This window comes from Salmo trutta, chromosome 14 (genome assembly GCF_901001165.1).
Source record: "Salmo trutta chromosome 14, fSalTru1.1, whole genome shotgun sequence".
Taxonomy (NCBI): domain Eukaryota; kingdom Metazoa; phylum Chordata; class Actinopteri; order Salmoniformes; family Salmonidae; genus Salmo; species Salmo trutta.
In genome coordinates, this window is record NC_042970.1 from 66,617,137 (window position 1) to 66,640,880 (window position 23,744).

At 43.0% G+C, this 23,744-nt stretch overlaps 1 long non-coding RNA gene and 1 pseudogene across 1 annotated transcript; both read left to right on the top strand.

Annotated features, from left to right (window-relative positions):
• Positions 1 to 88: 88 nt before the first annotated feature.
• Positions 89 to 5,966, top strand: LOC115208727 (uncharacterized). The gene is made up of 4 exons (XR_003881224.1): positions 89 to 599; positions 3,781 to 3,827; positions 3,976 to 4,572; positions 4,752 to 5,966. It is a non-coding gene; the product is annotated as an uncharacterized LOC115208727 (long non-coding RNA).
• A 7,848-nt stretch (positions 5,967 to 13,814) lies between these two features.
• Positions 13,815 to 17,148, top strand: LOC115208726 (uncharacterized; annotated as a pseudogene).
• Positions 17,149 to 23,744: the final 6,596 nt, after the last annotated feature.

The following is a 23,744-nucleotide window of genomic DNA, read 5'->3' on the forward strand; positions in this document are numbered from 1 at the left end:
GCACTTATGACTATATATAGCGTTTACCAACATTTTCTGACCCATTCAACACTTTTAGTCAAGGTTGACGTGGGCAGGTGGCTGTTGAAATGGTCAAATATTCAACACAAATATTTGCTTCAGTTTCGTCGATATTATTGTAGGATTTTTCAACAGGTTATTTGTTGGATAGACTGTTTTTCCTAGCAAAAGATTCATGATTTTTTTATTTTGTCAATAATGTAATAGGCATATAAAAATGTGTTTTAGCCTATTTTTTGTTTTCGAGAAAATGACTACCGAATTTATAAATCGAATGAAGAGCTCTCTTGAAGGTGATTTGCTCACTCCCACTAAGATTTGCTCACTCCCACTTCAATTAGTTTGACCAATTTCCTAATAATGATTTTCTTTCTACAAACTGACACCCTTAACTGTCATTATCTGCAACAATAGTTGAATTTGACGTGATTTATTTCCTGTGTCATACTAACACTGTTATGCTTATGAGACCTTTTTAGGGTTCTCAAGATTGCCTCCCACCCAGGACCAAACACTTGCCAGCAGCTATTTTTAACCAGAGATTAAGTTCAGAAACAGTGATACCCTCACCGTTTACAGTAAGTGGACTACTATAGCCCTACAACTATTTTGATCGACATCTTTCTATTTTGAAAATGCTAAAATAATTACACCTGATATGACTTAGCAGATAAACTTTCAAACGCCCATGTGCAAACTCTACAGTCATTTTAAATATGGTGCGATTTTCAGAAGTGTTTTATAAACCCAGGAGTTGCCAACTTTTTGATGGATTTTAGAGTTAAAGTTATAGTGCAGGTGCAGTGAATTATGGGACAAGCCTACTCCTGGACTAAAAAGCATTGTCAAGGCAGATCTCATTTGAAAGTGCTTTATTAGTAAATTAATATATACTGCTCAAAAAAAGAAAGGGAACACTTAAACAACACAATGTAACTCCAAGTCAATCACACTTCTGTGAAATCAAACTGTCCACTTAGAAAGCAACAGTGATTGACAATAAATTTCACATGCTGTTGTGCAAATGGAATAGACAACATGTGGAAATTATAGGCAATAAGCAAGACACCCCCAATAAAGTAGTGGTTCTGCAGGTGGTGACCACAGACCACTTCTCAGTTCCTATGCTTCCTGGCTGATGTTTTGGTCACTTTTGAATGCTGGCGGTGCTTTCACTCTAGTGGTAGCCACACAAGTGGCTCAGGTAGTGCAGCTCATCCAGAATGGCACATCAATGCGAGTTGTGGCAAGAAGGTTTGCTGTGTCTGTCAGCGTAGTGTCCAGAGCATGGAGGTGCTACCAGGAGACAGGCCAGTACATCAGGAGACGTGGAGGAGGCCGTAGGAGGGCAACAACCCAGCAGCAGGACCGCTACCTCCGCCTTTGTGCAAGGAGGAGCAGGAGGAGCACTGCCAGAGCCCTGCAAAATGACCTCCAGCAGGCCACAAATGTGCATGTGTCTACTCAAATGGTCAGAAACAGACTCCATGAGGGTGGTATGAGGGCCCGACGTCCACAGGTGGGGGTTGTGCTTACAGCCCAACACCGTGCAGGACGTTTGGCATTTGCCAGAGAACACCAAGATTGGCAAATTCGCCACTGGCGCCCTGTGCTCTTCACAGATGAAAGCAGGTTCACACTGAGCACGTGACAGACGTGACAGAGTCTGGAGATGCCGTGGAGAACTTTCTGCTGCCTGCAACATCCTCCAGCATGACCGGTTTGGCGGTGGGTCAGTCATGGTGTGGGGTGGCATTTCTTTGGGGGGCCGCACAGCCCTCCATGTGCTCGCCAGAGGTAGCCTGACTGCCATTAGGTACCGAGATGAGATCCTCAGACCCCTTGTGAGACCATATGCTGGTGCGGTTGGCCCTGGGTTCCTCCTAATGCAAGACAATGCTAGACCTCATGTGGCTGGAGTGTGTCAGCAGTTCCTGCAAGAGGAAGGCATTGATGCTATGGACTGGCCCGCCCATTCCCCAGACCTGAATCCAATTGAGCACATCTGGGACATCATGTCTCGCTCCATCCACCAACGCCACGTTACACCACAGACTGTCCAGGAGTTGGCGGATGCTTTAGTCCAGGTCTGGGAGGAGATCCCTCAGGAGACCATCCGCCACCTCATCAGGAGCATGCCCAGGCGTTGTAGGGAGGTCATACAGGCACGTGGAGGCCACACACACTACTGAGCCTCATTTTGACTTGTTTTAAGGACATTACATCAAAGTTGGTTCAGCCTGTAGTGTGGTTTTCCACTTTAATTTTGAGTGTGACTCCAAATCCAGAACTCCATGGGTTGATAAATTGGATTTCCATTGATTATTTTTGGGTGATTTTGTTGTCAGCACATTCAACTATGTAAAGAAAAAAGTAATTAATAAGATTATTTATTTCATTCAGATCTAGGATGTGTTGTTTAAGTGTTCCCTTTATTTTTTTGAGCAGTGTACTTAATCTGGGTCTGCAGCACATTGAACAATTACCCAGATCATGATGTAAATCAACATCCATACAATAAACTGTTGATCAGAATGTTCCTTAAAATGCTACATTTATAATATGCAATGTCATGATTTGACACCTGAGCTGAGACCTGCATAGGAGACTTTGAATTTATCTGAACAATGTTGGCTGTCATGATTTGAAGCTAGAATCCTTAATTGTAACAATAACAAAGCGGTTGCCCCGCCTATGTTTTGGCAAAAGCTGAGGGTTGGGCCTGGAGAAATGTAACCACTCAAATTCATAGACAGAGCTATGGATGCATGGACTGACCATCCATGATATCAAAATAATAGTTATAACCATGTTTTGAGGCTGTACAGTGTTTGTTTACATTTATGTTGTTTACAAACATTGGCATAAAACAAGATAATATTTGGGGTTCTGGTGGGGTACAACAGTTAATCAAAGCTCATCAGACATATACACTGAGTATACCAAACATTAGGAAGACCTTCCTAGTACTGAGTTGACTCCAATGCTTCCCACAGTTGTGTCAAGTTGGCTGGATGTCCTTTCGGTGGTGGACCATTCTTGATATACATGGGAAGCTGTTGAGCGTGAAAAAGCAATCAGCGTTGCAGTTCTTGACACAAAACGGTGCGCCTAGCACCTATTACCATACCCAGTTCAAATGCACTTACATTTGTTTTGTCTTGCCCTTTCACTCTCTGAATGGCACACATACACAATCCATATCTCAATTGTCTCAAGGCTTAAAAATCCTTCTTTAACCTGCCTCCTCAACTTTATCTACACTAATCGAAGTGGATTTAACAAGTGACATCAATATGGGATCATAGCTTTCACCTTGATTCACCTGTTCAGCCGATGTCATGGAAAGAGCAGGTGTTCTTAATGTTTAGTATAATCAGTGTATAAGTTGTATTCTTGAAGAATCAATGGGTATATATCATTAATTTATAAGTCCAAAAATGTATGTAGCAACTAAGGATTCTAGCTTTAACTTACACTGCTAGAAATATTTGTATTAACATAATAACAATGATAACACAATTACTATTGCTTGTGGTAGCTATGAGCATCTGAGCACCTCGCCCCCTGCTCTCAACAGCATCCCTATTGGCTGAGATTTGACCCGAGCCACAGTGCCTTAGCCCTTAGCAGGGAGCAAAATCCAAATGGCTGAAGATCACAAAGTCTTGGTAGTAAGAAACATTGGTTTGAGGGATATAAAAAGGAATGAAGGTGGAACACATCTCAGACTCATTTATATTGTTTCATTTTAAATAGGTAGCCTAAGTTGACTGAAATCCATCTGCAAGATCCAGTGCATTAAGGTATATTAGTTGATCATTGATATTCTGGGACCAGATCTGTGTAGTAGGTGATTATTAAAGTAGTTTTACTGTACTTATCTTCAATAGAGACCCTGTAAAGTACTTTGAGACAGAAAGCCTTCCTAAACTGCATCTTCTTATTTCTCAGAGGAAATTAGAGAGTTATTGGGCCAATACATCTCAGACACCCTCAGCTATGTCTGAAGGAATTCTGTGACAGGCATCCAAGGTGGATCCTGCAGAGAAAGGAGGAACAATCCAAGATGAAGAACATCAAGGAAATGTCAGACAGAAATGATCTTAAATTCAGCCGAGTCTTGAATGCAGAAGACAATGATATTATGTGCATTAGGAGAGTTCACGAAAGACTATCTGACCCAGGTGACTGCAAACCGTAGGGTTATGGAGCTGGAGAAGGAGCTGGAAGCTGTACTGAAGGACATTCACAATGGGCTGGAGGAGCTGGACTGCTTCATGGATGCTGTGGAGAGGCTGGTGGTCACCTCTCTGTTTGTATTTGCTGATGAAAACCGGTTGTGTCCTCTGCCTCAGGGGAGGGAACAAGCAAGTGTCCGAGCTGTCATCACCTCCGCTAGAATGGCCTGTCCTCTCCTCATCCACTTTAAGAGGGACGCTTCAGCCTTTATTCCCCATGCCTCCTCAATGTGGAGGTGCTGCACGTGTACTTGGAAAATTACATATACATCTCTGAGAGGCTGTGTGAGAGAATGGGATTGGGAAAAACGTAAGTGGAAATCAGTTTAAATTATTTAACACAATATTCAAATCAAATGATCTATCTTTTTTTTCTCTCTGTATGGTTTCAGACATACCAGTAAGATACTTTATATTATTATGTAACATTATAGCAACTTTTGCTGTAGCTGAAAAGTTCTTTATATTGTTTTTTATTATCCTTATTAGAAAACAATTTTGCAGAGAGAAGAATGACAACTTGATGATTGACACCAGCACTGAAGTGAATGAAAAGTCCATGCAGACCATGTTTAACCATTTGTACCATTTGAGTGACATCAGGTAAACCTTTCCAGTTTTGTTTTATGTTACATTTGCAAATACTAGCTTACTAGCACTGAGGGCACACATTTCTGATCATTCATCGATTCCAGCTACATGTTTCAATGTCTCTGATGAAAAAGTGGAATATGTTCCTCCTGCTAGGATGGACCAGCACCTCAGACTGACGTTCCTGTTCCAGGAGTCTGCCCTCTGGGGCAGCCTATGAAGGAGATAGAAAAAGGTCCAAAAGTCGTTAAATTGATTTGCCCTTAAACATGTCACATACTGTACACAGCAGATGTTGAATGATATTATGTGCATGTATTAGCAAAACTACTCAAGCAACTAAGTCTTTGAATTTCACCAAGCGGGCATTGCCATTGGTTAATTGCTTTTCCATTAAAAATCCCTGTCTCTAGGTTTTTGTGACTGGATGTGGCATTCCGGTATGGTGTTGTTGCTGTTGCTGTTAGCATATGTATGGGCTGAGAACATTTATAAGTAGAAATTGAGAAAATTACGAAGCCAAGACACCTGCCGTTTGGACTGCATTGTTTCCTGTGCATCACTTCCTGTACGACTTAATTGCTTAACATGTAGATTTGAAATGATTACTGTGCATGGTTTTAAAGTTACTTGGACTTGAGAATAGAAGAGAACATATTTTTATATTAAATGTATTTAAGATTATTACAATTTTTATTCAAACCACCCCTTTATCTGGGCGGTGTTCATGTTGTCGAATAGTCAGATCTAAATATTCTAAATGTATTATATAGAAGAAACATGCCTCTCTGACATGTCAAATAAAGACTCACTATCTTTCAGAAATAGAATATGACGTAGCTGTTCTACGTCATATTCTAGAACTTGTCACATTGTACATTGATGTAGTGTAACAATTTTAAAATAGTTTCAAAAGAGTTACATCCACATTACATTGTTGTGAAAATCTAATAGGCCTACATAGTTATTTCAACATGGTTATTCTACTTCTGAATTGTATAGGCATGTACTGCCCTCTAGTGTCTTTCAGTGTCTTTTACTCATGTGAAATGTCTTGCTGTTATTGTTACTCACTTCAGTTAAGATATGTGCAGATAAAAGTGCATTATTTTCTACTTTAGCAATGTTTAAATATCCATACAGAGTTCAACTGCAGAACTCCAGAGATTTTCAGAAACAGTGATACCCTCACCGCTTACAGAAGATTAATGAAGTCCTACAACTATTTTGATTCACAACTTTATAATATGAAAACGGTAAAATAGCTGTAATACACCTGCTATGATTTAGCAGATTAACTTGTGCAGAAATCATTAACCAGATCAATCTTTTCAATATGGTGTCATTTTCATAGCCTAAGTGCTTTGTGACAAGGATCGATGAGTTGTGCGTCCCAAGATGCCGTTCTGCACACCACTGTGCCATTATTTGCCTGTTTGTGGCCAGCCTGTTAGCTTGCACGATTCAAGCTGTTTTCGCCCACAGGACTGCCGCTGACTGGATGTTTTTTGTTTGTCGCACCATTCTCTGTAAATCCTAGACACTGTCTTGCGTGAAAAGCAGAGAAGGGCGGCTATTTCTGAAATACTCGATCTGGCGTGCCTGGCACTGACGATCATACCACACTCAAAGTTACTTAGGTCACTTGTTTTACCATTTCTAAAGTTCAATCAAACAGTAACTGAATGCCTCAATGCCTGTCTGTCTGCTTTATATAGCAAGCCACGGCCACATGAGTTACTGTCTGTAGGCACAATCTTTTTTTCGTGAACCTCGGTGTACCTAAAAACTGGCCAGTAAGTGTATGTTACAGGTGTAATTACAGAGCTGGGTCTAAAAAACTGTCCAGTAAGTGTATGTTACAGGTGTAATTACAGAGCTGGGTCTAAAAAACTGTCCAGTAAGTGTATGTTACAGGTGTAATTACAGAGCTGGGTCTAAAAAAATGTCCAGTAAGTGTATGTTACAGGTGTAATTACAGAGCTGGGTCTAAAAAACTGTCCAGTAAGTGTATGTTACAGGTGTAATTACAGAGCTGGGTCTAAAAAACTGTCCAGTAAGTGTATGTTACAGGTGTAATTACAGAGCTGGGTCTAAAAAAATGTCCAGTAAGTGTATGTTACAGGTGTAATTACAGAGCTGGGTCTAAAAAACTGTCCAGTAAGTGTATGCTACAGGTGTAATTACAGAGCTGGGTCTAAAAAAAAACTGTCCAGTAAGTGTATGTTACAGGTGTAATTACAGAGCTGGGTCTAAAACAACTGGCCCTACATTACAATACAGTATTAAACCTTCCTCCCCTTATATATTTGTATGACAAGACAACAAATAATGATTATATCTGAGAATGTCATTTATGCCTATTATTGAACCAATCAACAATTGAATCCCTTTTAAATCACAACAGTGGCAACAGAATGTAATATTGCCTGTGTGTAGCTGGTGTAGAAGAGTCAGGCGCAGGACAGCAGATGTGAGTAATAAACGTAATTTACTCAAATATTCACAAATACAACGCAAATATGCGAGCCCACAATAACGGACCGTATTACAAACAAACAATAAATCACAAACAAACATGGGGGAACAGAGGTTTAAATAATGAACAAGTAATTGGGGGAATGAAACCAGGTGGAAAATGAAAAGTGGATCAGCGATGGCTAGAAGGCCGGTGACGTCGTCCGCCGCACGCCGCCCGAACAAGGAGAGGGACCGACTTCGGTGGAAGTCGTGACAGTACCCCCCCCCCCTCCCCCCGGACGTGTGGCTCCAGCAGCGCGCCGACACCGACCTCGGGGACGACCCCGGTGGACGAGGCGCAGGGCGATCCGGATGGAGACGGTGGAACTCCCGTAGCAACGAATGGTCCAAGACTTCCTCCACCGGCACCCGGCATCTATCCTCCGCCCGACGCCTCAAGTCCAGGATGGCTCGAACAGCATACGCCGGGGGCCCCTCGATGTCCAGAGGGGGCGGAGGAACCTCCCGCACCTCACACTCCTGGAGTGGACCAGCCACCACTGGCCTGAGGAGAGACACATGGAACGAGGGATTAATACTGTAATCTGGGGGAAGCTGTAACCTGTAGCATACCTTGTTCCGTCCTGCTGACTCCATTCAAGGTGAGTGATTCTGTAATATTGCCTGTGTGTTGCTGGTGTAGAGGAGTCAGGCGCAGGACAGCAGATGTGAATAATAAACGTAATTTACTAAAATATTCACAAATACAACGCAAATATGCAAGCCCACAATAACGGACCGTATTACAAACAAACAATCACTCACAAACAAACATGGGGGAACAGAGGTTTAAATAATAAACAAGTAATTGGAGGAATGAAACCAGGGGCCTGTTGCACAAAAGTAGAATTAAGACATCCGGGATAAATGACTCAGCTGAGCTCAATGAAGCCAAAACATGTGCGTCCAGGCTTAATTGGTTGCACAAAGACCAAGCCAGGATGAGCAGACACGGATTCATTAAGCCAGGTGAAACCAATCCTGGATAGGTGCGCGCTCACGGCTCACTCAAATAGACCCCGCCACAGATCACAGATTAACTGATTTACCATGGCAACTAGAGCCGCGTACTTTTCCCCGTCGGAAGCACAAATCCTCATGGAGGCATACGAGGAGGTAAAAGATATAATTAAGAAGAAAGGCAACACCGCCACAGTGATAAAGCAAAGAGAAAAAGCGTGGCAAAGTATTGCAGACCGCCTGATTGCGTAAGTAGTGCACAATTACACAGTCACCGCTCCGCTGAAACATCACAATTACAATTCAAATATTTAATTCACATCTCCAAAAATGCAGTTGTACTGTAATTATGAAACGGTTAAATTTTTAATTGAAATGCACTGCAGATATGAGTGAAATTGTGTAAAGTAACTCCATCACACTGTATAAAGCTATGATAGATTTTTTGATATTTTTACTGAAAACAAGACAAAAATACCAAGTAATTTTTTGCAGTGTGACTCCATTAAATGTGTGTGTGTGTGTGTGTGTGTGTGTGTAGATTAAACATGAACGGGCCAAAACGGACATGGCAGCAGGTCAAAATCAAATACAAGAACATTCTGCAGAATGGTATGGTCCCTGACTAATATTTAACAAAGCACAAGCATATATTGTACCCAGAAGGTGCCTGCTCACACATTGTCTGTACTGTTTTAGCAGTGAAAAAGAATACCCACAGACAAGGCACGGGTGGTGGGTCACCAAAGGCTGACCATACCCCAGCAGAGGACATGGCCTTGGAGCTAAATAAAGGCAGGCCCGTCTTAGAGGGGATCCCTGGGGGGAAAGAGACGAGCATAGGTTCCTCCCAAGATGCCACCCGCTTCATTCAAGGTATGTCCTTCCATCTCTACATGGGATACAACCACATTCATATTGAATCAATTTGGACTGTCTGACTTTGGTTTACCTATTGCCTTGCAGTGTCTGGCAGCACTGTGTTCCTGTTAGAGCCACCAGCACAAGCACCAGACGATGCTGATCCAGTGAGTACTCCATCAAAGGCATACTGTAGGCCTGGCATGTCTTGTCTACTAGCTTCAATATGAATCCGATTAAATGTGATAGGGTGAAGGCCCCAGTGCAGCAGCAACAGCACATGATGGAGACGATGATGAGGAGGAGACCATCTCTCTGGATTCCAGAAGGCATGAGGTATCATGTTAAGACTGTGAAAGTACTATTTACTCTACAATGGTGAGGAGTCCTCATCAAAATCAAAAAATCTAATTTCTTTTACAGGACCCAGATGCTATACAGTGGGAAAACCAGCCTGGCAACATAGTGCGTATTAATAAAAGGACACCACATCCTGCCAAATTCCAGCTGCGCTAATTGTATTATGTTCACAGAGCTCACAAGCTATCAGAAAGTTGTATGGCAACCACCTCCGGCGCCAAATAGAACTGGCAGACATAGACATTCAGTACAAGAAGAAAAAGATGGAAAATCTTGCACTGGAGTCCGAAATAAAAAAGAGGACAATTAGGAAACTGGACCTTGAAATAAAAAAACTTGAGAGGGAGGTGAGATATGCCTTCAATGTACACTGTATGCTAACTGTAACACAAATGTATTAATCATTATTTTTCTTTCCTCCCCCAGCTCCAAGAAGATGACACAGCTCAAAATAAAAATTAGGTATATTCTCGTAAAGTCAAGTGAGCCATGACATATGAGCTCTTATTGTGAGCACACAGGACGGTGGCATCTTTCTAAGGTTTTTTTTATTTTCCCAGCAATCAGTACAACCAAGTCATCGTTATAAGGCATCGCCCTCTTTTGCCCACCCCCCCAGCACCAGGTGTGGCCACTAGCCTATATGAAGGCCCAAAATTGTGTGTTCCTTTCTGCTCTGACAATGGCATGCCCATTCGTGCGAGATGTGGTGGATGAAGAAGCACTTGTGCTGAGGAGAGCCTTCAGGCGAGAAAGGGTCTTCAGGGACCGGTTGGACCCACTGGCCTTCCCTGATGACCATCTATATGAAAGATACAGGTTTTCTGCAGATGGCATCAGGTATCTATGCAGACTACTGGGTCCCAGGATTAAGCACCGCACTGCACGGAGCCATGCACTGAGTGTGGAGCAAATGGTTTGTGTGGCCTTGCGCTTTTTTTCTAGTGGAGCCTTCCTGTACTCAGTGGGGGATGCAGAACAGCTGAACAAGGCCACAATTTGCCGCACAATAAGGAGTGTGTGTCTGGCTATCAAAGCATTAGCAGATGTCTTCATCTCCTTCCCTGGCCACAGAAGACTCTGTGACATCAAAGAGGAGTTCTATAGGATTGCAGGTAAGAGGATCTACAAATTACAGGACAACTGTTAACACATAGTAGGATACTCATTACTTTGTGTGACAGGTTTCCCCAATGTCATTGGTGCAGTGGACTGCACACACATAAGGATAAAAGCCCCCTCAGGTGCCCATGAGGCCGATTTTGTGAATAGGAAATCCTTTCACAGCATTAATGTTCAGGTGAACATAACTTTTTGATATTGTCCATTGACGAACACTCTGCATTGCCAGTGATGTGCATTGATTGGTGTAATATTCCTCATCTTATGATTTCAGATGGTCTGCAATGCTGACTGTGTGATCAGCAATGTTGTGGCAAAATGGCCTGGCTCAGTCCATGACTCCAGAATCTTTCGGGCCTCTGAAATCTATCAGTGCCTATCACAAGGTAAGCCACACAACCCCTATTTATAACCATCATGGCTGTGTCAAGAATATCACTGTGTTTATGAGGTAGTAATGATGAGATTTTGTGTTGACAGGTGAATTCTCTGGTGTGTTGCTGGGAGACAGGGGGTATGGCTGCCAGCCTTTTCTCCTGACACCTTTCACAGACCCCCAGGAAGCACAGCAGGCCTACAACCATGCCCATGCCAGGACCAGGGCCAGAGTTGAAATGACCTTTGGCCTCCTGAAGGCACGCTTTCACTGCCTTCACAAATTAAGGGTCAGCCCTGTTAGGGCATGTGATATTACTGTGGCTTGTGCTGTCCTCCACAATGTGGCCTGCCTGAGGAAGGAGAGGGCCCCCAGAGTGCCACCAGCCATGGACTGGGACAATCCGGCAATCTTCCCTGATGACGACAGTGGTCGGCTGCTGAGAGGACCAATATGTGTTGAATTATTTTAGTTAGTATGTGTGCTTTCAATTTGGGTTAAATATGTCCTGCGGTGGCAGAGGAATTGGGGTTTTTTTGGGTTCGTTTTTTTACGAATTTGGCCTCTTATAATGTTTGTGCGGTATACTGTGTGTAATACAAGGCTGCAGGGAGGCTACTGCATCCATTCATTTGTCTGTTCAGTTGATGTGTATGGATTTGTCCTGCATTTATTTTAGTGTGCAGACATGCAGGGTGTGTTATATACAGACCTTTGAATGTGTATGTATCATTTTGTATAATATGCTTGGATTCTGTGCTTTCCATCTTGTAGTCACTGTGACTTCAGTTTCGAAAGGAGCTGATGGTTTACCTGCTTTGTTTTGTCCTTATTCAATAAAGGAACATAATGTTACACATTGTGTTTTTATATTCATATGGAATGTGTATTTGTTTATATGACAGAGTACTAGGGCCACACTGAAGAAAAAGGATAAAGTCATAAATTTATGAGGCTGGTTCTTTCTGCAGAAAAGCTACATATTGTTTTTACAGTTTTGATACTTATGACAATGTGATACTTAATATTCTGGCACATCAGCATGTCTTTGTTTATGAAACCATACTGAAGTACAATTTCACGAAATGCCCCACATCTGTCATTTTAACAACTGTCCTCCTTTAAAACAACCGGTTACAATATTATTACTTGTGTTTTTTTCCCCTCTGTGGCCCTAATATTCTATCATTTTATATATAGCCTTATAGTCTATGGGAAACTGTAAATTATCTAATGATAGCAACATAATCTAAAAATTATTTTTTATCCAAAATCATTGAAATTAATGATCACAAACGTTTAAATAATGACAGTGGGTCTAGTTATATGTGATAACAATGTATAGTGAGCAGTGAAATAACTATTGGTTTCCATTTGTGGTGACTGCTGACTGACATTAGGGATGAGATTAAATAGATCCTGGAATTTAGCCTGGTCTGGAGCAGGCTAGCTCCACAGAATAAATCTCCATGGTAATTTATACCATAACATATCCTCCTGCCCCCTATCCATCTTTAGTGCAACCGGATTACGGATCAATTGAGCCAGGATCACCAAGATATCCTGGCTTAATCCCTTATCCTAGTTTTGTGCAACAGGCCCCAGGTGTGTAAGACAAGGACAAAACAAATGGAAAATGAAAAGTGTATCGGCGATGGCTAGAAGGCCGGTGACGTCGACCGCCGAACGCCGCCCGAACAAGGAGAGGGACCGACTTCGGCGGAAGTCGTGACACAGAAACGGCAATAAAATGTAGTAAGTCCAGATTTAATATAATATTATCCCATCCTAAAAGCCAATTTTACACTATTTTACACCGTTTTTCCAGAACATCATTTTAAAGTCGTTGATAAGATCAATTTCTCAATATACAATAAACATATTAATCATACAAACTCCAAGTGACATTTCGAATATTTACTCAGGGAAGATGTCCAGCTGAATACGTACATTCAATACAGGGCAGTGTCCACTTACACCCTTAGCTCTCACCCCCTCCCTTCCACAACGATGTACATCAGTACTTTTCCATCACCCAGGATTTCTCCATGCTACTCTGTGCATATTACAGGACTTCTCATCAGTCAAGAGAGGCCTTGAGTTATTGGGAGTACACATTCCTACAGTCCACTAAATAATTACACTCTTCAAATAGACAAAGAGCTTGAACCCAACACTACTTTCAGTCTCTAAGGACATAAAAACAATATATTCATACTAAGAGGATTTAATGATATTAAACCGTAATATAAAACAGTCATTTACAATCTATCAGAGTAAAGACAAAGCTAAAGGAAAGTATCACCCTTATTGTGTGAATTACTCAGATGATGGCACTACAAAGCTGTCTTTTAATATTCCAAATTCCTAAAGTGTCTATACCACTACCGGTGTCAAACTTTGTAAAGTCCTAAAGTGCTCTCAAAGTATGACAGAAACACCTGGGTATTTGATGATGTTTTTTAGTTTGTAAAAATAACTAACTAGTTTCTTAGTTTGTAAAATGTTTGCTTTTCAATGAAAGACCAATGGACAGCAATATGTGGCATGGTAAATAACATAAGTACCAGAGCCAACTACTAAGGGAAAGGGGAATACCTAGTCAGTTGTCCAACTGAATGCATTCAACTGAAATGTGTCTCTGCATTTAACCCAACCCCTCTGAATCAGAGAGGTGCGGGGGGCTGCCTTAATCGACATCCACGTCTTCGTCTCCCGGGGAACAATGGGTTAACTGCCTTGCTCAGGGGCATAAAGATAGATTTTTACCTTGTCAGCTAGTTAGGGTTAATGATTGAGAGCATAGAAGGGAGGGAAATCACATGGTTTACTGTAAAGGAAGTACAAGTCAACACAAAAAATATAATTTGTCAAACTTTTGGCAGATGGGACACAACTCATCACCCGAAGCCCTTAATTTGTATTGTAATATTTCCTTTGGACTTTAATTCAAGTTGATAATTCTCATAAAATTTTCGATTGGTAGCCTAAGCCTGGCTGACATCTATCTACAAGCGTCAGTGCATTAAGGTATGTTAGTTTGGTGACCCCGCTTTATTTGAAGTGCATCTAATAAAACCTTTAAGCACTAAATAGATGCTTCACAAATGATCTATAACCGTATACCATGCTCTATAAAGCTTCATAATGTGGCATAACTGTGTGACATAACCGTACATTTATTTGTTCACATTTATTAATCCTTTATAGAGCATGAAATACGGTTCTAGATGATTTGTGACCCAATGTATTTAGTGCTTATGAACCCTATTTAAATGCTTTATGAAGCCTTAATAAGATGCACTTCAAATAAAGCGGGACCATTGTTTTTTTTAAAGGGTCGTTTGGATAATTTTTTGTGGGTTTTGAGCATTGCTCTTCAAAACTTCAGAGGAAGTATAAAATTGACTAGTATATCCACAGATAGATGACAAGACCGACAAGAGACCAAAGATGTGGTAAGAAGCTTTTTATATTTCAGAACTGCATCTATTTTCAATACTGTTGCCAGCTCTTTTGAGGTCAAACATTATAAGGGGTAATTGAGTAAGATATTATGTTCTTACAGAGAGAAAATTAGAGTTATTTGACCAATACATCTCAGACACCCTCAGCTACATCCACAGAGTGGAGAAATTCTGTGACAGGTGTCCAAGGTGGATCCTGCAGAGAAAGGAAGAACAATCCAAGATGAAGAACGTCAAGGACAAGGCAGAAGGAATTGACCCCAACTTTGATAAAGTCATTAACTCTAAGGATAAGGAAAAGGCATTTCAAGAGTTCACAAACAACTGTCTGACCCAGGTAACTGCAGACAATAGGCATAAGGAGCTGGAGAAGGAGCTGGAAGCTGTACTGAAGGACACTCTCAAGGGGCTGGAGGAGCTGGACTGCTTCATGGATGCTGTGGAGAGGCTGGTGGTCACCTCTGTGTTTGCATTTGCTGATGAAAACCAGTTTTGTCCTCTGCCTCAGGGGAGGGAAGCAGCAAGTGTCCGAGCTGTCATCACCTCCGCTAGAATGGCCTGTCCTCTCCTCATCCACTTTAAGAGGGACGCTTCAGCCTTCTTTTCCCCATGCCTCCTCAATGTGGAGGTGCTGTATGAGCACCTTACATGAACATCTCTGAGCAGCTTTGTGAGAGAATGGGATTGGGAAATGCGTAAGTGGAAATCAGTTTAAATTATTTACCACAATATTCAGATCAAATCAAAATACTTCAGTATGACACCATATACATTTTTCTAAAATATTTCTTCTCAGTAAAGTTTCACACAAAATATATATTAGTATAGTATTATCAAATGTATTGCCTCATATAAATAACGTAAGTGCTTTGAAAGAGATTGAACCATGTTACATGTATGCTCCCTCTATTGTTGCTGAAAATTGCCTTATAAATAACACTTTTTACATCTATTTCTCATTAGAAAATCATTTTGTGGAGAGAAGTCTGACAAAATCATCATTAGAAAACAATTTTGCAGAGAGAAGAATGACAAGTTGATGATTGACACCAGCACTGAAGTGAATGAAAAGTCCATGCAGACCATGTTTAACCATTTGTGCCATTTGAGTGATATCAGGTAAACCTTTCCAGTTTTGTTTTATGTTACATTTGCAAATACTAGCTTACTAACACTGAGGGCACACATTTCTGATCATTCATCGATTCCAGCTACATGTTTCAATGTCTCTGATGAAAAAGTGGAATATGTTCCTCCTGATAGGATGAACCAGCACCTCAGACTGACGTTCCTGTACCAGGAGTCTGCCCTGCGCTTCATTGGTCTGTTCAGTCAGTGCCACTCCAAAATGCTGGACTTTCTAATAGAGTTGGAAAAGGGAGCTGTCAAACTAGAAGAGATTAAGTTTGGGTCTGATATCTCCAGTGTGGCAGGCAGTGCAGTGGGGGCGACAGGAGGGGCTCTGACCATAGCAGGCCTTTGTGTTGCCCCTGTGACTGCTGGGCTGTCACTGGGACTCACGATCGCAGGGCTTGGAATGGGTGTGACCAGTGGTGTCAACAGTCTAACCACCGATGTCACAGAGATAATGTTTAACAGATACCACAGTAAGGAAGTCAATACAGTGTTTCAACATTTCATAGAGGACATGCAAATACTCTGCGGGTCTGGAGGAGGTGGCCAGCAGAATTCTTCCTGTTGTGGGGCATAACAGGCCGGCATTAATGGTTGCGGCAATTGTGGGAAAAGGTGGTGCAAGGTTAGGAAAGAAGATTAATGCCATAGTGAAAAATACCTCTTCAATAGAGACCTTAAAGGGAAAAGGTGTGGTCATGGGGACTCCAAGAGGGCAAAAAACTTGCTGCAGATTTACCTGACATTGGGATGTCGGCACAAGGCACTCCACTCGCCCTATCTAAGACATTAAGGCGATGTAACGTGGCCTTTAATGCCCTATTCATTGGCCTGGACATCATCACTATCTGTAAAGACAGTGTCAGCCTCGCCAAAGGCAGCAAGAGCAAGAGATCCCAGCTCATCCGAGCCAGAGCAGCATTGTGGCACACAGAGATCGACTCATGTCAGAGAATCCATGACTCACTGTGCCGAGGCATCTGGAGGTTCAGAAAGTGTCAGAGAATCCTTGAGAAACCATTTTACCTCGTGGGGGAGATAGAGACTCTGGAGCCACCTTTGGAGAAGATGGGACTCCTGAAGCCGCCTGTAAAGGAGACATAAAAAGGTTTAAAACTAAGTTAAATGCTTTTGCCCTCAAACTGCCACTTATATAGGGTGTCAAAAAGTCCCGGAAGCGGATGCTGTGTAATGACAATGGACCTACATGTATACAGTTTCTTCACTCAGTCCAGCTCACTAACAATCACAGAAACAAAAGCTAGACAGTCATTGAGCATCAAAAATTCCAAAAACATAGGACTATTTCAATGTGGCCCTCAGACTGTTAAAGACTCAATGTGGAAAATATGTTTTTCACCCCTGCTATACAGCAATGTTGAGTAATATTATTTGCGTGCATTAGCTGTAACGGGCGTCATATGAAGGGGACCAAGGCGCAGCGTGTTGAGTGCTCATTGTAAATTTTAATGAAAAAGAACACTGAATACAAAAATGACAGCCGACAGTTCTGTCAGGTTAATCTAACAAAACAGAAAACAACTACCCCCACAAACCAAAGGAAAAAGGCTGCCTAAGTATGGCTTCCAATCAGAGACAACGATAGACAGCTGCCTCTGATTGGAAACCATACCCGGCCAAAACATAGAAAACAAACACATAGAATGCCCCCCCCCATCACACCCTGACCTAATTAAACAGATAAAAAACAGCTCTCTTAGGTCAGAGCGTGACATTAGCAAGAAACCTAGTTCCACTGAGTCTTACTTTCACAAAACTGACATTGCTATTGGTTAATTCATTGCTTTTCCTTTGTCTCTAGGTTTTTGCAGCTGGATACGAGCATGGTGTTGCGGTTGCTGTTAGCATGTGAAATGGAGAAAATTAAGCTTGTAAACCGGCCTCTTCGACTGCATAATTTCCTGTGCATCGCTTCTCCTAGATTTTCTTTGTGTGGATTTTAAGATTACTGTGGATTGGTTAATAAAATTGATAATTATTATGATATGAAGTTACTCAGATTTATGAATTGAAGAGAACTACATTTTTATCAATATGCATTTTATCACGTTTCAGGTAAGACCCAGATGCAGACAACGTCGAACAGTTTATGAATCCAACAGGGGCAGGCAAAAGACAGGTCAAGGGCAGGCAGGAGTCGGTAATCCAGATAGGTGGGGCAAAGGTACAGGACGGCAGGCAGGGTCAGGGCAGGCAGAAAAGGTCAACACCGGGAAAACTAGAAAACAGGAACAATTGAGAGACTGGAACAAAGGGAAAAACGCTGGTAGCTTGATGAAACAAAACGAACTGGCAACAGATCAACAGAGAACACAGGTATAAATACACAGGGGATAATGGGGAAGATGGGCGGCACTTGGTGGGGGGTGAAGACAATCACAAAGACAGGTGAAAGATCAGAGTGTGACACATTTAAGATAATTACAACTAGATACAAACTGACCTTTTATTGGCTGCGTTCACCAGGGCACAACATTGTGGAACATTCTGATAGAAATATAGTATGTATAACAAACATGCGTCTCTAACATGTAGAATATGAAATGCCTATCTACAGTGCCTTCAGAAAGTATTCATACTTCTTGACTTATTCCACATTTTGTTTTTGTGTAGCTGCCTGTAAGCAGCCCAGAACTTCACGTTTCGTTTTCTTCTGTATTGTTTTTGGTGAGTTTCTTATTTATTAAAAATGTGGAACTCTAAGTATGCTGCGCCTTGGTCTACTCCTTTTGACGATCGTGACACTACAACTTGATTGGAGTCCACCTGTGGCCAATTAAATTGTTTGTACATGATTTAGAAAGAAACACACCTGTCTATATAAAGGTCCCACAGTTGACAGTGCATGTCAGAGCAGAAACTATTCCATGAATTGCAAGGAACTGTCCGTAGATTGCTGGGAAAAGATTTATGTTCCAACAGGACAATGACCCCAAGCATACAGCCAAAGCCATGCTGGAATGACTTCAGAACAAGTTTATGAAAGTCCTTGAGTGGCCCAGACAAAGGCCTAACTTGAATACCATTGAACATCTGTGGAAAGACGAAGATTGCTGTTCACTGTCACTCCCCATCTAATTTAACAGAGCTTGAAAAAATATTTAAGGAAGAATGGGCAAAATCCCCAAATCCAGATGTACAAAGCTGATACATACATACCCAAGACAACTCAAAGTTGTAATCGCCACCAAAGATGTTCTACAAAGTATTGACGCAGGTGTGTGAATACTTATGTAAATGAGATATTTCTGTACTTAATTTTCAATAAAGGTGTAAATAATTTGTACACATTTTTTTCACTTTGTCATTATGGGTTATTGTGTGTAGATGGGTAAAAAAAATACTTAATCAATTTTGAATCCATGCTGTAACACAAAAAGTGGAATAAGTCAAAGGGGTGTGAATACTTTCTGAAGGCACTGTATCTGTGACAATACTAGTTGTACCAACTGAATGTGGCTGTTCTAGAGCAGATTCTAGAACTTGTCACTGTACTCTAATGTTGATGTAGTGTAACAATTTGATTGTTTCAAAAGAGTTTCATCCCCATTATATTGTTGATCAAATCAAATACACAGTAAATTCAGCATGGTAATTCCATGTCTGAATCTCCTGAATTATATTAGGTATGTACTGCCCTCTAGTGTCTTTTTGAATACTTACATGACATGTCTTGCTGTTATTGAGTGTTATTCATGGAAGACAAGATATGTGCCGATAAAAGTGCATTATTTTCTAGTTAAGTAATGTGAAAATATCCATATTGAGTTCAAGTGCATGATAAAACAATTACTTTATAAAATAAATGTGAATACCGTATCTGTAATTGTCTCCCTGAGATTGGTTTTAATCCATTGCACACAGGAATGTGGTGTTGGCTGAAAACAAATAAAATAAACAAAGAACTAGGATGTATGATGGCATTAACTCAGAATTGGGGTGTTATCTGTTGTATGTGTGTGTGTGTGTGTGTGTGTGTGCGTGTGTGTGTGTGTGTGTGTGTGTGTATGTGCTCATGTGTGTGCGTGCCTGCGTCCGTGTGAGTGTCAGATTATTGACCCCTTCTCAGCTGGATTCCATTGTCTATTTGGTGGGCACCAGCACACAGAGCACTTGTATGAGGAAGAAAGGAGATTATTGGAGCATAATAATATGATGAGCAGGGAAGTTTCAGGGGCCTCCACATTGGGATGCTGCTATATTCAGTTCAGTTCTTACTGGGGTTGGCATTTGGATCAGTCTGAATACAAGGTTTGAGTCGATTCTATTACAACTCAATAGATTCAAGACATTGATATTCAATATATCTATATATTGGAAATGTGCCTATCATTCCAATTTGGACATCAAATGCACAGAATTACAGTTAACTCCAACATTTGTGGCACCCTTAAAAAATGGCTAATCATATTTTATACTAATACAATTGCTCAGACAAATACATTTTTAACAAGTAATACATTTTATTCTCAAAAAGATAGATGTCAAAATTATTTTGGAAGTGACTATAAATAGGACTAACCTATAGAATTGTAGGATATGGTGTCAAATGTTTTATTTTATTTAACCTTTATTTAACTAGGCAAGTCAGTTAAGAACAAATTCTTTTTACAATGACGGTCTACCCTAACCCGGACGACGCTGGGCCAATTGTGCGCCGCCCTATGGGACTCCCAATCACAGCCGGTTGTGATACAGCCTGGAATCAAACCAGTGTCTGTAGACCGCGGAAAATGACCCACTACTACTGTTAACTTTGTGCATCTACGTCATCTCGCGTCATCACACGGAGTCTACCTTTTAACCTAACCTAACCTATAACCTGACCCATCACCTTATGCATTACTGCCCCCAGTGACAAGAAGTGACATCCCAAAAACACACTGTCACGCCCTGACCTGAGAGAGTTGTTTTTCTCTGTTTGGTTAGGTCAGGGTGTGACATGGGGTGGGCATTCTATGTGTTGTATGTCTATGTTGTTTTTTCTTTATTGGCCTAGTATGGTTTCCAATCAGAGGCAGCTGTCATTCGTTGTCTCTGATTGGGAATCATACTTAGGCAGCCCTTTTTCCCACAGTCAGTTGTGGGATCTTATTTTTGTACTGCTTGTCAAGCCTGCAAGACGTTACGGTCGTTGTCATTGTTTATTCTTTTGTTTGTAGTGTTCTGATTTATAATTAAATACAAAGATGAACACTCACCACGCTACGCTTTGGTCCACTCCTTTTGACGATCGTGACAGAAGATCCCACCACCAAAGGACCAAGCAGCGTGGGCCGATGGACTGGACATGGGAGGACATCCTGGATGGCAAGGGATCCTGGACATGGGAGGAGTTCCAGGCCGGAAGGGATCGCCTCCCATGGGAACAGGTGGAAGCAGCGAGGGAGGTACAGAGACGAGATCGACAGGCAAGGCAACAACGGAGGCCCGAGAGGCAGCGGCAAAAAAATAATTGGGGGGGGGGGGGGGGGGGGGGGGGGGGGCACACGGGTAGATTGGCTAAGGCGGGTTTAAGACCTGAGCCAACTCCCCGTGCTTACCCTTGGGGAGCGAGTGATCGAGCAAGCACCGTGTTTTGCGGTGATACGCACTGTGTTGCCAGTGCGTACTCACAGCCCGGTGCACCCGGTGCAAGCTCCTCACCGTTGCCGTGCTAGAGTTGGCCGGCAGCCAGGGAGAAGTGCACCGGCTCAACGTATCTGGTCTCCAGTGCGTCTCTTCGGCCCAGGTTATCCTGTACCTGCTCTACGCACGGTACCCCTCATTCACCAGCACAGCCCAGTTCGTCCTGTACCAGCGCTCCGCCCTTGCCGGGCTATCGTCAACATCGAGCCAGGACGGGTTGTGCCAGCCCTAAGCACCAGACCTCCAGTGCGCCACCATAGCCCAGTACGTCCTGTGCATGCTCCTCGCACTCTTCTTCCAGTACGCTGCCATAGCCCAGTACGGCCGGTGCCTGCTTTGAGCACGCAGTCCTCAGTGCATCTCCCCAGTCTGGTGAGACCGGTTCCAGCTCCCCGTAGGAAGCCTACAGTGATGATCAATGGTCCGAACCCTCCAGTGATAATCCATGGCACAAAGCCTCCAGTGATGATCCATGGCCCGGAGCCTGTAGGGATGATCCATGGTATGAAGCCTCCAGTGATGATCCATGGCCCGGAGCCTGTAGGGATGATCCATGGGCCGAAGCCTCCAGTGATAATCCATGGCCCGGAGCCTCCAGTGATGATCCATGGCACAAAGCCTCCAGTGATGATCCATGGCGCGGAACCAGTAGTGATGATCCATGGCACGGAGCCTGCAGCAAAGGTCCCCAGTCCGGAACCTACAGAGACGCTCTCCAGTCCGGAGCCTCCAGCGACGCTCCTCAGCCCGGAGCCTCCAGCGACGCTCCTCAGCCCGGAGCCTCCAGCGACGCTCCCCAGCCCGGAGCCTCCAGCGACGCTCCCCAGCCCGGAGCCTCCAGCGACGGTCCGCAGCCCGGAGTCCTCAGCGACGGTCCGCAGCCCAGAGTCCTCAGCGACGGTCCGCAGCCCAGAGTCCTCAGCAACGGTCCGCAGCCCAGAGTCCTCAGCGACGGTCCGCAGCCCGGTGTCCTCAGCGACGGTCCGCAGCCCGGAGTCCTCAGCGACGGTCCGCGGCCCAGAGTCCTCAGCGACGGTCCGCGGCCCAGAGTCCTCAGCGACGGTCCGCGGCCCAGAGTCCTCAGCGACGGTCTGCAGCCCAGAGTCTTCAGCGGCGGCCTGCAGCCCAGAGTCTTCAGCGGCGGTCGGCAGTTCAGAGCCTCCGGCGCTGATCCACGGTCTGGTTCCTCCAGCGACACAGAAGCGGGGGGATCAGCGGGCGGTGTGGGGGCTACGCCCCGAACCAGAGCCGCCACCAATTATAGATGCCCACCCGGACCCTCCCCAATAGGTTCAGGTTTGCGGCCGGGAGTCCGCACCTTTGGGGGGGTACTGTCACGCCCTGACCTGAGAGAGTTGTTTTTCTCTGTTTGATTAGGTCAGGGTGTGACATGGGGTGGGCATTCTATGTGTTGTATGTCTATGTTGTTTTTTCTTTATTGGCCGAGTATGGTTTCCAATCAGAGGCAGCTGTCATTCGTTGTCTCTGATTGGGAATCATACTTAGGCAGCCCTTTTTCCCCACAGTCAGTTGTGGGATCTTATTTTTGTACTGCTTGTCAAGCCTGCAAGACGTTACAGTCGTTGTTTATTCTTTTGTTTGTAGTGTTCTGATTTATAATTCAAATACAAAGATGAACACTCACCACGCTGCGCTTTGGTCCACTCCTTTTGACGATCGTGACACACACAAACTATACAAAACATAAATGGCTCCTAGCCTCCCACATATAGGCTACTTTCTGTCCCTAACACTAAAACTAAATAAAAACGAGTAAAGTGAACCTGAAAACGAACTGAAAATAAACTGAATTTCAAATAATATTAAAACCAATAAAAATAAAAACCAATATAAAAACACAAAACTATAATAACCTTGTAATATACAGTATTTTTTGCTCATCTTTATCAAGGCTGCAAATAATTTGAGGTGACTGTATAGTGTAGTTCTGTGTCAATAGTATCCCTTTATTATTCTCTCTCTGTGGCCTCTCACAGTGAAGCCAGAGACAAGGTCACCTTGGAGCGGCCATGATGGCACCAGGCAGTCTTTTTGGAGGAGAGAGTGACAGGTCAACCAAACACAAAGCACACTCTTCTCTCTCTCAAGCTGCTCCTGTGGAGGACAGAACAGAGAGAGGGAAAACCCTTCTTCGAGGGGGATAGAGGGAAAGGAGTAGGGAGGGAGGAGGGGAGAAAAGAGGGGGAGGTCCTAATTCACTATAGAGTTGAGGGAAAAAGACGTCAGAAGCGTCACGCGTCATTGAGTCAGCCGAGATGGTTCAGTTTACGTAAAGCGTGAGGTTGACGTACTGGGGACTGCAGAGAAGGAGAGAAGGGGGATATTTAACACCTTCAAGACCAGGTATAGTAATGTTGAATTTTGTTGCATCAGATCATCGGAAAGTGATACGGTGTTTCAGTCCTTGTGTTTTATACCATT